This window comes from Psammomys obesus, unplaced genomic scaffold, assembly GCF_907164565.1.
Source record: "Psammomys obesus unplaced genomic scaffold, mPsaObe1.curated_primary_1811, whole genome shotgun sequence".
NCBI classification, from domain to species: Eukaryota; Metazoa; Chordata; class Mammalia; order Rodentia; family Muridae; genus Psammomys; species Psammomys obesus.
Genome location: NW_026585987.1, coordinates 4177357 through 4192937, shown reverse-complemented (window position 1 = coordinate 4192937; position 15581 = coordinate 4177357). Strand labels below are relative to the sequence as shown.

The 15581-nt window shown below is 41.6% G+C and overlaps 1 pseudogene; it reads right to left on the bottom strand.

Annotated features, from left to right (window-relative positions):
• Positions 1–754: 754 nt before the first annotated feature.
• On the bottom strand, positions 755–14987 carry LOC129671894 (ATP synthase F(0) complex subunit C2, mitochondrial-like; annotated as a pseudogene).
• Between the last annotated feature and the right edge of the window lie 594 nt (positions 14988–15581).

Sequence of the window (15581 nt, the reverse complement as noted above, 5' to 3'; positions counted from 1 at the left end):
GGGTGCTAGGTGTAATAGATATGACATCACTTAATCTTTAAAACCACCTTAAGACAAGTATGAACAAAGTACAAATATACAGATATATAAAAGCGTCATAGAGAAACTCGTTATTTTGCATACTTACTAAAACTTTGATTTAAAAAGTGAAAATATTCTTATTAATTCCACTTGGCTCATGGAAACACTGAGGCATTGTGATGATAGATAAATTCCCAGGCTCAGCAGTTGTTAAGCTACCATTAACTCTCAGACAGCCTGGTCACTGCAAATGATCTAGGTCCTATAATCAAATTATGTGGAGGTCAAAAGTCAAAACAAGTTTTCTTCCTCTGCCACTCTCCACATTGCTGTTGTTGTTGTTATTATTATTATTACAGTACTTCTTTTTAATTTATTTATTATTAATTACTATTTATTCACTTTGTATCCCAGCTCTAGCCCCCACCCTCATCCCCTCCCAATCTCACCCTTCCTCATCTCCTCCCATGCCCCTCCCCAAGTCCACTAATAGGGAGGTCCTCCTCCCCTTCTATCTGACTCTAGCCTATCAGGTCTCATCAGGAGTGGCTGCATTGTCTTCCTCTGTGGCTTGGTAAGGCTGATAACCCCCTCAGGGGGAGGTGATCAAAGAGCCAGCCACTGAGTTCATACCAGAGACAGTCCCTATCCCTATTACTAGGGATTCTTTGTCTTCTCTTTGTCAAACCCTGAGCCAATCACTTCCCCAAGATTTCCTGAGGAGGCACAGGAAAAGTAGCATTCAGGGCAGACTTGACACAAAAGAACTATGGGAGGTGGAAGTGGAGACAGCTGCTTCCTGTGGCAGCAAAGAGGATGATGAGAAAGGCCACCATTAGGCAAAAGATCCCCATGGCCTCTGACTGAGCAAAGCCAGAATGCCTTAGAAGAGCTGTTGCTTCAGGGAAGGGTTCCTGGCATAGGCAATGATGAGGCTCCCCCCAAACAGTCCCAATCCCAGCCCCAGAGCCACCCCCCCCAAAAAAAATCTGTAGCAGCCCCAGCCCCAATGAATTTGGTGGCTTTCTTGATGTCCCTTGAAATGGTTCTGGTTTGAAAGCTGAGGGTAGAGATGAGTGAGGTCAGAGGCCGCTGGACTGGCAAGCTGCTGATGTCCTTATCAATTGCCGCCTGTGGTCATTCAGCTCCTCGGCAGAGAGTAGACGACTCAGCAGCTGGGAGAGAGGTGCTCCTGATCAAGAAGCCTGTAGAGAGGAACATGGAGCAGGAGACATTTTCAGGGGTGAGGGGCCAAGTCAGGAGAGCTGCTCCCAGTGTAGAGAAGACAGCTCCACCTTATGTTTTGAGGCAAGATATCTCACTGAACCTGAAGCTCACTGATTAGAAGACAGGCTGGTCAGTGAGCTCCAGGGATCCCCCTGTATCCGCCCATGCCCAGTGTAAGTTTGCAGGCATGCATTGCCTAGCCTGGTTTTTTATGAGTGCTGGGATCCAACCTGACGTCCTCATGTCTGCACCTGCAAGATCACCCTCTGAGCCACCTCCAATCTGTCCATCTTTGATAAGAAGCTGTGATTGAATAGTGTGTCTTTGGTTTTTGGGTTTTGGGTTTTTTTTTCTGCCTTGGGGAAAGGAAAATATGTGACTTAACCAATGCAGAAGACGTGGGGACAGGACCAAAAATAGATCAAGAGTTCATTGCGTACCAACAGACCTGGCTAGCTATACTAACCAGAAAACATTCTCTGTAGCGAGGCAGAAGCAACATCACTGTCCCTGTCCCTGTCACAGCATGAGCTGACCCTACAGGCCACAGATCTTAAGGAGAAAAGTGGGCCCTGATGCATCAGGGACATCTCTGTTGTCTACCATCTAGACAACAGGGGAAAACCAGAACAACCAAAGAAAACCTGAGATGTAAAATCAGCTTACCTATTTCCTAATTTTAGCATCAGCCAAGTTTTAGTTTCTGAGCTTTGATAAGTGCTACAGGTTGTCACTAAATATTTATATCTGACATATTGTGTGTATTGCATTCATTTTCTTAATACTCCAAGAATTACACAATTGTTTCTTCTGTGCCCTTCCTGCATCTCCTATGGAGAGGACACCTATCCCAATGGCCTTGCAATTGCTCAGATATTTTTGTAAATCTTCTTTGTAATGCCTTTAGAATCTGCTAGAAAGAATGAATCCAAACATATTTTGTTAATCTTTATTTCATTTAATCAATTATTTGCATGTGGAGACACTTAATAAATACTCTCTGAATTCAAGGTAATGGAATTAATTCCAAAGCTCTAAATCAGGCTCAGGATGAAGATTCATCACCACTGAGTATTTGTGTAGACAAACTAAAAGGGGTTAAAAAAATTAGAAAAAAAAATATTTTATCCTGGATTTGACTATAAATATAAATTAGAGAAACAAGAAAACCAAAGCTTTCAATATGAATATATGTTAATTTTAAAATAAGAAAACTATCATTTTTCAGTTGCACATACCATGCCTCAAGTAAGAATTTCTTAAACGCATTGCTGAATATTGCCATTTTTGGAATGTGTGAATAACTTTCAAAAGTGATGCTTTTGAAAGGGATGACAGATTTAGATGAGTATACATTCGGTAATATTTGTCTCCAGGAATCCACTACTTAATAATCATGCTTCTATTTTGGTTATTTTTGTGACTATAAGTCATGACATGCATCCTATGAGAGACATGATTTTAAAAATAAGAGAAATAAACAGATGACACTCCGGTCAGGGCGGGGAGCCAGCTGCCTGGGGAGCAGTCTCCAAAACTGAGCCCTGATCTAGCCCTGTGAAGCAGAGCAGCAGTAGGGTGAGAAACATTGTCGACCTTTGTCCCCTGTGGCCTGAGAGCCAGAGAAGGTGCACCATCATTCCCGTCTTACAGAACGGATTCAGTTCCTGGAGGTTTCAGAAATTCACCTTCATAGGCAGTGGAATGAGGGCCTGTTGAACTTTCAGACCAGAACGCGGAGAGGGCCCACGCAGGGGGCCCACATCAATACACATATATTTCTGTCAACTCCACAACCAACTAAAACAGCCACACCCTTAACACAAACTGCCTGTAACCCAAGGGCTAATGAAACACAAACAGCGTTGTTATCACTCACCGCTGGATGGAGTGGTGCATGGGAAGAGAGTTCTGAGCGACAGTGTCCTGCCAATAATGAGGCTTTCTATGAAGGGAACCTTCTGGACCATGATGATGGAAGAACGGGAGGGAGAAGGGAAAAAGAAGGCTGTGGCGCCTGAGAACTCTAGGCCATTTGGAGATTTATGTGGAAGAAAGCCATTTACCAACTCCTTCCCAGCCTGGGCCTGAGTGGCTGCAGCTTTTTCTGTGGCTGAGTAAGGAAGGGACTGCAAAGAAGGTGGGGACAGTGGGAAGGCAGCGCTGGTTCCTTCTGCCGCTGGAGAGAAGACGCAGGCGTGCAGCCCATCGTAAAAAGAAAACATTGTAAAGTGCCTGTTTATGTGTTGAAATAATTTCTAATTAGTGGAGGCAGGGAACGTGGTCCGCTGTGGTTAAGGGAGGGGGCCTTACACCAGGACAGTGGCCATGCTGTTCCTTCTGCCGAGCCTCCTCCTGTGACTGGCTGCAAGTCACCTCACCTCCTCCCAGAGAGCTGCCAGCTATAGGATTCGGGTAATATCCTCCATTCATTCACCCTAAGCATCTGGCAGTCATTCTCCTGTCCTTTAAGATTTAGGCTAATTAATAGCATCCTTTGAGGCTGAAAATCATTACGAGGATTATGACGCTTTTAGCCGAGGGTGATGGGAGGCACACAGAGCTGAAGTGATTTCCCTTCGGGGGCTTGAATCCCAACGTGTGGGTAGAAGCCAATGGTGGGCTATCACCACTCAACCCCACACCCTCCCAGACCACACAAGGCAGCTCGTGGAGTGCTCTGAGGATAAAGGACTGCCTATTCACCTCTGGGGACAACTCAGATTCAATGCTAAAGAAATACAAAGCGTTACTAATACAGTCAGGGCCTTGATTTTCTCACAGCCACACTCATATTCCTGAGCCCTCAGCTCACTGGGTACAGCTGCTTCCTGGCTGTCTCTCCAATGAAGTCCGTCACAGGAACAGGCTTTGGGAGCAGGGACGAATTACTGCTCCTTTGTTTTATTCATTAATTTTTCTCAGGAAAAAAAAATATACAATATGCTCCTTGTAAAGCAAATTTTAAATAATCTAGATGTTCACAGTGAAAAGTAACAAAACAAAACAAAACAAAAAATCACTATGTTCCTCCCCCAAAATTTAATCTATGCCCACCCCAGTTCCCCCAGCCAAATTCACTGGCACTGCCTGGTTTCTTTCTAAGAAATCACAAAGGCAACAACCAGTATGTGAGAAGGCAGAAATCCATGGCATTCATAGCTACGTGACATGGGTGTGTTCTTTAAGGTCCCTACCCTTTTAGTTTCCTCATTTGTCAAATTATAATGCCTACCTCAGGCAGACACTTTGAAGAGTAAATAAGATGCCTGCTTTAGGGAATCATATGAAAGAGGGGGAGTTTGATGTGGAAAGGATAGGAGCTCCTCAAGGACCAAACATATCTGGGCACAGGGTCTTTTCTGAGATGGACACTCAACCAAAGACCATGAGAGGATAAAGCCTAGAACATCTGCTCGGATGTGACCCGTGATAGCTCAGTAATCAATTGGTTTCCCATAGTAAGGTGAACAAGGACTATTTCTAACAGGAACTCAATGACTGGCTTTTTGATGTTCCCACCTCCCAAGGGAGGAGCAGTACTGTTAGGCCACAGAGGAGGACTTTGCAGCCAGTCCTGAAAATACCTGACAAAACGGAGTCATATGAAAGGAAGGAGGTCCTCCCCTATCAGTGGACTTGGAAAGGGGCAGGGAGGAGATGAGGGAGGGAGGGTGGGATTGGGGAGGGAATGAGGGATACAGCTGGGATACAGAATTAACAAAATGTAACTAATGAGAAAAATAAAATTAAAAAAAAGATGCCTGCTTTATAGCAGCCATTGCTTCTAGAAGTGTGTGTGTGTGTGTGTGTGTGTATCCCTAAATTTTCAAAAATAGGATCATTGTAAGCATGGCTTTTATCCATTGTCTACTTGCACCCAAACCTCCTGAACACCTTTCCATATTAATTTGCAAAGATGAGCTGATGCCCAGAATATTAACAACCAAGAGACTTCTCTGGGCAGTCAAAAAGAATGTGCAGGATAATAAAAGTGCATGACAGATAAAAGCAGCTGAGGGGAAGGGCTTTCTAGTAATGAGAAAGACAGGAAGATTTGCCCTGGCGAGGACATCAGGTCCTATTGCCCTCCTGGTCCTATCCTTACCTTCAAGCTTCTAAATAAAATGGATGGACAGCAGGGGCTGGAGTTGCCAGCTCATTACTGTCCCTTGAGAATGCTCTATCGTTTTTAGCAGTGCTTTAAGAAGCATGCGCAGATTTTTTGTTGCTGATTTCTGGCTTAATTGCTTTGTGTCAAGAAGCATGCTGAATATGTCTTCTCTGCTCTGGAGTTAGTCACATGTTCCCTTGACAGCACACGTGATCAAACTTTTTGAAACTCTATGTGTGATTTTTGTTGAAGTCCTTGTTTTGTTGTTTTGGTTTTTTTTAAACTCTCATGAGATTGTTTAACTTAATGTACATTTGCCAGTTTTTTTAAAAAAGAGCACACATGAAGAACCACATTTCCTGGACTTATAGCTTGAACTGAAACTGAAATTCACCACTAATTTTCTTTTCTTTTGAAACAGCTTAACAGAAAAAGAAGTTCTTAGTGGGAAAGGCCCTGGATTAAACTAGACTGGTAAATATTTTGATGATAGTCAACAAAAGACTTGGATTTGAGACCTTAAGCTAGGTATTAAACAAAAGAAAACATATTTCACAAGAAGCAGTTGCTGGACACTGCGCTACACCCTGTGGGTAGATAGTAAATACAGCTGTTCCTCCTTCAATGAACTCACAGGATCTGGGGCTAATGCCAGCATTATAGACTCGTAGTGCTTTTTAAGGTATTAAGTTATATGCACCCTATGGTTTTTGTAGAAATTGCTTTATATATGTTATCTGCTTCTTTCATTATTACCTTTATATGCTGTAACCATTTTTAATCTTTTTAATCCTGTAAGGGCATTTTTAATCTTGCATTTTTTTGTTGTATTGGTTCTGTGAGTCTCTTAAGTTTAAGGTTTGGCTTGTGTCCTTTCCTTCTTTACCAACCCTTGAGCTGTTTTCACTTACTTCAGGTAGATAAAATAGCAAAGGAGACTGGATGATATTTGGTCCAGGAACATTTATTTGTGGGTGCTAAGTTACAATCCCCAAGGTCACTAACAGAAGAAATAGAGAATTGTCAATAGTTTAATAATTTTAACTGGAAGGTGTCTTGCTCTGCTTGCCCAATGGTAACATCTGTAGTCTTTCAAGATTATGAAACACACTCACTGATGCTGTTTCATTTTCCTTCCACGCTAACTTATGGATAGATAGAGTGTTATCATACAGTGTAGGAGAGTGCCCTGGGAGAATTACAACTGAGATTTCTGAAATTACAGAATTATCTTTCAGGACATTTAAAAACGGCTGTGATATTTCAGAAGAGAGTGTCTTTTATCTCTAGGAGGGGCCTCCTTTAGTCCTGGGAAAGATCCCTGTCAAACAAATGGAAGGCAGCACAGTATAAACAGCTCTTTGGAAATCCCATTAGGTTGGAGCATTAAGAGTCTGATTTTGGCATGAAAAGTGAGTCTATTATGAGTTCAAAAATGTTAATAGTTTTTTTTATATGTACATTCCCTTATGTTAAAAAATAAAACACTGTTTTTCTTGAAGCACTGTCTACATCCTCTCACAAACACATGCCTAATGGCTGAGGAAAATAAAAGACTGACTGTGAAAAAGATACTGATATGAACAGACTGGACCACAGTCATCCCAGGGACGCACTGACTATTGAGCTATCAATAGGGCTTCAAAACTCCAATTAGACTGTGGTAACATGGTTACACTATTTGAGTTGTCAACGCTTGGATCTGAAAACTTCCGGAAGCAGTTGTAAATAAACCAGAAAGCCGATAAAGATGGATTTGGGCTTTTTTTGTTACACAGGCTCTACAGAGGTCCAAAGAGGAGGCTTAGCAATGTGTATACACAGTCATATTATTTTTTAATTTGCAAAGGTATGGGACTTCCATATTCTTGTCCTTATAGATGGCCTCAAAATTACATAAACCTCACTCTCTACGTGATATGAATGTGTCCTGATTCCAAGAAAACTCACATTGAGCTTTTGTTCCCTCCAAGCCTTCAGTATAATTCTGCTTACTATTGCAGTCTTATCCTTGTTACTATCTTACAGATTAAAAGACACTGAGTCCCCACTTGGAATGGCGAGTGCGCAAAGTCATAAGAATTTGACTGGTTTGGGAGTGGAATGGCTGACCAGTGTAAGGTGGAACAAAAAGCTGGGATGAAAACAACTTTGGGGAAGGAGACATGGATCAACACCAAAGGATATCCAGAGCATATATGCTCACCCGGGAAGACAATACTCAGCAAAGCAGAGGTGATTGGAGTTAGAGCCATTCTGAGATTAGAAAAACTGAAGGCAACAAAAATCAAACTGATATGTTGAGCAAGAGTGTGAACCCAGCTATCGGAGCTTGCAGGGATGCAGCTATGGCTCCCTGATTTCACAACCAATTTCCTTCACCTGAGAGTGTTCCCATCACCAGAGGTTACCATCAAGGAAAACTGAGCAAAAGAAAGGAAAAGGCAACTTTAACCTTAAGTTTGCTGATTTAAGGACCAGTTGTGTGAGTGGTTGATGGCTGCCCAGAGTTATTGCCTGAGCAAGAAATATGACACTTGATTTTGCCAAAAGGCCAAGAAGTGATGAGCAAGAAATGTCAAAGGAGGTTTGGAAGTCAAAGCTTTATTACTCTCCATCACTAACTGACCCATTGATAATAATTGCAAATGAGGACAAAACCAACTTATGGTGACAGAAATCAGGGAAATGACTGAGGAAGAGCTGGGAACATGATGAGCGAGGGAGTCAAGGAGAACTCCACTGGCCCGTTACCTTTCTTCATTAGCCCACTTCATCAAACCAATGTCTGAGAACTGCATTGCACTGTATACTAACTAATATTCAATAGAAATAAAGCAAATCAGAGTAATCAAAATACTCACATAAATAAATCTTAAATATAAATAGTTATCTATGGGGACATACATAGATTCTCAAGTTGATCCAATAAGGTAAGACTATTTTTCCTGTAGCATGGGAAAGTGTTTCCCATGATACTCTGTATCATGCGTCTGTCTCATGTCTGTCTCTCCCTATCAGTGAGGAAGAAGGCTGTTGGCAGACATGGGGACATTACCAAGCAAACAATAATATTATTACTAGAAAAACAGGCTATTGTTTCAGCAAAAATCCATCCCTGGTCACAAACTCACATTGCCTTTCCCTGTGTCCACTGAGATTCTAGGCTATCTGTTACAAGATTGTTTTACTCCATTGTGGCCCTACAATTTTAAGAACTGTATGTTCTAGTTCTCGGTGTTCTGCCTCAACATGACCTATCCTGAGTAAATTAAGGTGGAATTGGTTTCTTTTGCATATTCTTAAAACTTTTGTAATAACAACTTTACTGATTTATCTTTTAAAAAATAAATGTAGAGCACACGCCTGTGGAGAACCTCATACCCATGTTCATATATGTGTATGTGTGCACACACATATATATGCTATGAAGTTGGGAGGGGGGAAAAGGACATAGATATGATCAAAATACATTGTATACATGTATGAAATTCTCAAAAAATTAATGAATTAATTAAATTTAAAATACATGGGTAAGTTCATGTAAAGGATATAGACAACTGGGTTAAATTAGTATCATACTTTTCTTTTGTGTTGGCTGAGAAACTGACACAAGAGAATCCCCAGAAGCTAGAGGGTCAGGGAGCATGGTGTTAACAGATACGAACAACAACAAAAAGGAAATCTTATCTCAGAAAATGCAAAATATCAAGATGAATAGTCAAGTCTGTCCTCTGACCTCCACATAAATGAAACGGTACATGTGCCCCTGCACACACACACACACACACACACACACACACACACACACATTGAAAGAGAGAGAGAGAGAGACATCCTAAGAAGAACTTTGATCTGCGTCTTCCACAACATACGGTCACTCAAATGGAGCACATATATATGATAAAACCTAAAGCTGTAAAACCTCTAAAAAATATACATTTAGTCAGGCAATGATTTAAATCACTTAAGCATAGTTTCAGCAAGATACATAAAACACTACCCAAATGTCCATATGAAAACAGTATATATGGCATCAAAAAATTAAAAATAAAATTTCTTAAATCATCCAGGCCTAATGACTTTACCCACTGAATCATCCAACTCTATGAGGAATTCCCAAGTCACTAGTAAGTCAACTTGAAAATGTGGGGAAAAAAAATGAACACTCGCAACAAAATAAGATACACAAGTGACCAATAAAAACTACTTAAAGATTCTTTACATCATTGCTCACCAGAGAGATGCAAAATAAAACATCAATAAAGTGCCACAAAAACCTACTAGGATGGCAAAATTAGAAACACTACTGACAAGTGCTGACAAGGATATAGAGAAACTCCCATTTTCAAGAGTTGCTAGTTGAAATGAAAAATAAAACATCTGTTTTGGAAAACAGTATATCAACTGTCTTAGTTAGGGCTGTATTGCTGTGAAGAGACACCATGACCATGACAACTCTTATGAAGGAAAATATTTAATTGGGGCTGACTTACAGTTTCAGAGGTTTAGACCATTGTTGTCATGGTGAAGCAGAGGTTTAGTCCATTTTCATCATGGTAGGAAATACGGTGGCCTGCAGACAGGCATGATGTTAGAGAAAGAGCTAAGAGTTCTACATTTTGATCCACAGACAAAAGAAGGAGACTGTGTGCCACACTGGGTGTACCTTGAACATAGGAGATTTCAAAGCCTGCCTCCATAGTACCAGACTTCCTCCACTAAGACCACTCCTACTATAAAAGGCCACACCTGCTAATAGTGCCACTCCCTATAGGCCAAGTATTCAAATACATTATACCTATTCAAACATCCACATTCAATTTCCTGGCCACCATAGGCTTATAGCTTAAAATTATGCTAAATGCATTTGGGCCAGTCTCAAAAGTCTTCATAGTCTATCACAGTCTCAACAATGTTTCAAAGTCCAAAGTCTCTTCTGAGATTCACGAAATCTCCTAATTGTAAAATATAATAATCAAAATAAAAAAGCATCCCATTGTCCCCTTGTAGAAGAATTTTAATTCAGAACATGGCTGTTCTGAAAAGAGATCACATCCAAAGATCTTCTAGGTCTGTGTGATCCGGTTGGAATACAAACACACCTTTAATCCAGGAGACAGAGAGGCAAGCAGGTCTCTGAGTTCAAGGCCAGCCTGGTATAGAGCAAGTTTCAGGTAAAGAAAAGCTTAGGACTGTGTGGTAGTACATGCCTTTAATCCCAAAAAAATGAAGGTAAAGTTAGTTTGTAGAAGGTAGCACCCACATTTGAAAGTGATATCTAATTGAATGGCAGAAAAGGTAACAAATCAGAGACAGAGTTGACAGAATAGGAGATGCCCAACTCTGAGAATTGAGAGGAAAGGGAAGCTACTTTAAGGGGCAACACAAAGAGGAAAAGAAAGTTTTTCTGGAGGGTAATAGAGAGACAAGTTCCATAGAGGAGCACAGGTGAAGATGGATCAGAAAATAAGAAGAAGCCAGGTAATTAGAAAAGATTGCTGGGGATAGTTTGAGGCCAAGCAGAGCATTTAAGAGGCCGAGAGAAAAGCCAAATTGAATAAGTTAGTTGGGAGAGGAGTTTGAGTCGGAACAGCTGAGTTGAACCAGCTAGCCAGAGTTCAGTAAGAACAAGAAAAAGTGAGCTTATTAAGCATCAATTCTCAAAGGCTAAAACATTCTAGGCCTAGGTTAGACTGTATGGAGGCCAGAAGCTTCCAGGACTAGGCCTTGGCTAACAGACAGAGGCAATAATCCTCTGAGACAACAATTGAAACAGACAAATAAAAGTTACTTTTATATCCAGCATATGCCAATACAGCAAGTTACACCTAATTGCTGAGCAATGCAGAGACTGGGGCTGGACTTCCTGACAGCCATGGAAGGAGGAGTTAGAGGAGGAAGAGGGGATTCAGCCACAGGAGAGGTCAAGGAGAGGTCCAGCAAATAAATATAAGGAGAGAGTTGCTCAGCAAGGACAGCTACAAAGTGCAAGTATCTCTGAGATGTATGCTGGGAGGAAACCAAATTAGCTTAGAAGGTTATAAATAGAGTAATAACTGCTCAAATCTTGTGCTGTGAATCTTGTTAAAATAATAGCCTCAATTATTTGTGATAGCCAGGTTAAGAGAGAAACTGAGAAACACCGTTTTATAAAAATAACTTTAACAGAGCATAGTGAAGAAATTCTGGGCAAACTCCAAACTCTGTATCTTCATGTCTGCTGTCAAAAAAAGCTCTTCATATCTCCAAATCCTTTCATCTCTGTTGACTACCACACACTTCTCTTGGGCTGGTTCCACTCCCTGAAAGCAGCTTTCCTTGACAGGTGTCCCATGGCTCTGGCATCTTTGATATGTTGGGGTCTCCAAGACAATACAGGCTTCACCTTCACAGCTTCACACAATGGCCTTCTTAGGCCTCCATGCAGGGACCCCAGCCACACACCTGACCTCAGCAACTTTTTATAGTCCCAAAGGGAGATTCCATAACCTCTTTCTTCTATTCTTAACTTTAAAGGCAGAACCCTGTGTCTGAAGCTGCTTGCTGGGGCTTGAATGTGGCTCCCTTTCTCAATTACATCTTAACCAGCTTTCTGTTTTCAAAGGTTTCCTTCACTGTCTAAGCTTGGCTGTCCTGTAACTTGCTCTGTAGACCAGGCTAATGTTGAATTCAAAGATCCACATGCCTCTGTCTCCTGAGTGCTGGGATTAAAGGTGTATACCACCACACCTGAATCTAAACTGTTCTTTAATCTCTTTCACAAGATGGAAACTTAGCTGGGGTGGGATCTTGCCCTGAAGTCACCACTCCCTTTATTCCATTTAATGTCTTTAGTCTGTTTAGTCTGTGGATTTAGCTTCACTCCACTTCCTGGTGTCCCTTTTCTCCTTGAACCATACACTTTTTATCTTTCCTTGCTCAACTTGTTGCATTTCATCAAAAGACTCCATAAGAGTGAATACTATTAACCGAGGGGAGAGTCTACAGAAGGCTGTTTTGAGGTTTTCTTTGTCAGTGCAATTAATCTAAATCTCTTCACTTTAGCCCCAGGCAGACTCTTCCAACAAAGGCAAAAGACAGTCACATTCTTTACCAAAATATCACAAGAACAATCTCTAGGCAACATGCTAAAAGTCTAAAATCCACCTTCCTGCAAACAAAAGCATGGTTGGGCCTATCACAGCAATACCCTAGTCCCTGATACCAACTTCTGTCATAGTTAGGGTTTCATTGCTGTAAAGAGACCACAGCAACTTTTAAAAGAAAACATTTAATTGGGGCTGACTTACAGTTTCAGAGGTTGAGTCCATTATCATCATGGTGGGAAGCATGGTAGCATGATCCTTAGGCAGCAAAAGGAAACTATGTGCCACCCTGCACATAGCTTGAACATAAGAGACCTCAAAGCCTTCTCCCACAGTGACACACTTCCTCCAATGAGGCCACACCTCCTAATAGTGTCACTCCCTATGGGACAAACATTCAGACATAGGAGTCTATGGGAGCCGTATCTACTCAGACCACTAAATCAACCTCACATCATAATACTTTCCCAAAACACATTCACCAAGACTTTTAAGTGAACTGTCATTGAAGCATAATTCATAAAAATCCAAACTGGAAAGTACCCAACCAGCACAAGCTGCCACATGAATAAACCAATTTTAATCACCTTGTTTACCAGCAATAAGAAGAAATTATTGTCAATATATATGGCAATATGGTTAGGCCTCAAAAAGTTAGGTAAAATATACCAAATCGTATGATTCCATGTATCTGAAATTCTAAAATAGGAAAGACTATGGTTGTCTAAGACAAAATGATGGTTCCCTGAAGATGTGTTAAGTACATAGACTTAAAGAGAACTTTTATAGTGCTGAAAGTAATCTATATCTTGATTATGGTTGTAGATTAATATAATTGCCAATATTTGTCTCAAATTGAATACTTAATTCTACTAAAGAATCCTATCATTTGTAAGTTATACTTTTATAAACATGGGGAGAAAGATGACTAATCTCAATTATCAATGTGATCTTATTAAGAAATGTTTCATAAATACAATATGCAAAGAATGAGAGACCTAACACTCACCTGTAAATAGAATGTCTCCATCAAATCCCCTCCCCCTCAAGCCTCAGGGAGCCTTTCAAATGAAGAGGAGAAAGGAGTGTAAGAGCCAGAAGGGATAGAGGGCAACAAGGAAACAAGGCCTTCAAAGAAGAAGAAGGAGGAGAAAGAGAAGGTGGAGAAGGAGGAGGAGAAGCTAAAGAATCAGTGCACATGTGAACTCACAGAGACTGAGGTAGCATGTACAGGGCCTGTACAGGTCTGTACCAGATGGGGTCCTAGATGGGGTCTTAGAGCTGAAAGAAGTGGACATAAGCCCACATCCCTAACCCAGAAGATATCTCCACTTGATTACCACTTTCAATTAAAAATTTAAGTATTACCAAAAGAGTCTCACTGGGGAAACAAACTACTCTTAAGGGCAGGCCCCATGCCTAGAAGTAGATGGCCAACAGAAAACTAACTCAGGAGAATCTTTAGATGTTCCTTGTCTCATAATGTCATGCCAGGGCTTTTCTTTCCTCCCCCCCCCTTTCAATTTTGGCTTTATTTTTTTTTTAATTTTATGCTTTTTTAAAATTTTTTATCCTTTCTGTGTTTGTTTATATTTTTATACCCTAAAAATAAAATTTTTTAGCGTATAAAAAATTTTTATACCCTAAAAAAGGTTCTTTACACATATATTTTGGCTTCCAGTTTGTGTTTTTATGGAATTCTTGTCTGTGTCTCTGTTTCTCATGCCTTTTCTTGGCCTAATTTCCCTCTGTATGTTAGTTTTGTCATATTCCGTGCTAATTTTTGTTTTATCTTATTCTATTTTGTTTTATTTTTTCCTTTAGAAGCCTGTTTGTTTTCTAATGAGAGGTGGAAAAGGAGTTGATCTAAAAGAGAAGAGAGGTGGAAAGGAACTAGGAGGAATATACGGAGGGGAAACTGTAATCAGACTATATTATATGAAATAAATCTGTTTTCAATATGAGAGAAGTGTGTAGGAGATAAGTGAAGGGCAGCTCTGTGTGGCTGTTGTCTCCACAGCTCTCTAACTTTCTGAATGGACTATTCAGAGGTACTCCCACCAAAAGTGAACCTAGCTGGAGGCTTTATCTTTCCTGAGCCTTCATTCACTATCAAGTGCTCTGTTCTGCTGCTCTCTCCACCAAGGTTAACTCAAACCTTTGAAACTGTCAGCCCGGAAATCCATCCTCTTTAAGATTTTTTTGCAGAGATCCAAGATGGCGGTGACCAGCGTGCCTGGTTTTTGAGAGGCAGAGGAGCTGAAGCACCGGAGTTGGTGAGTGGAGGGACATCTAAAGCCAGAGAAATGACAACGAGGCTTTGTGAACAAGAGGGAACATCACACAAGTTGAGCCCTTTAGTCTCAGGTCACCCGCGGACTTCTTTGGGGAAGGAGAGACACGATCCTGTGATCCCCCTGCACTCACCTCTTTCAGGCCTCCCTTTAGAGATTCTCAGCACAGCACTCACTGTCAGGGGACTGCGACAGTAGAGGCAGGGCTCCTAGCTCCTCAGCAGTGGCAGCCAGCTGTGCCATCGTTCCAAGTCCTAGATCCAAGGTACTATCTTCCCAGGTCCCACATCTACCAGCAGTCATATGGACTCCTCAGGACCTCTCAGCCAGTGTCTGTAAGGTCTGCCCAACCCCTCAGTGGCAAATAGTAGGCTATAAAGCCACCAAAATCCAGCAGAGCCACCAAACAACCTAGGTGCACCAGGTGCCAGGCCACCCAGGTCTGTGGACCCCTGTTGTGGGCCCTCAGAACTTCCCAGAAGGCACCCCAGTCTGCAGATGCAGCTGGACTCCCTAATGTGGTGGCTTTAGCACCACTGAGCTGGCAGAGCTTGTCAGTCCTCCTGCAAAAGGCTCGGCAGACCCAAACCAAAGAGTAGAGAGCCCGGATACCCCGAGCCTTGCCTACGTGACCTTCTTGAGAGTGAGTGCGCCCTCAAGAGCCTGCAGAGCCTCAGAGCTAGTTTAGGGTCCTCCTAAACTAGCAGCCAGATATCAGACCTCTCCCACCCACACGCCCACTGTTGGAAACAGAGGGGCTCTTGAGGCATTGAAGGCCCTGCTCTGCAGGTCCAACAGTGGAGTTTAGGCAAATAACACCGGGAACTCAGACAGAAC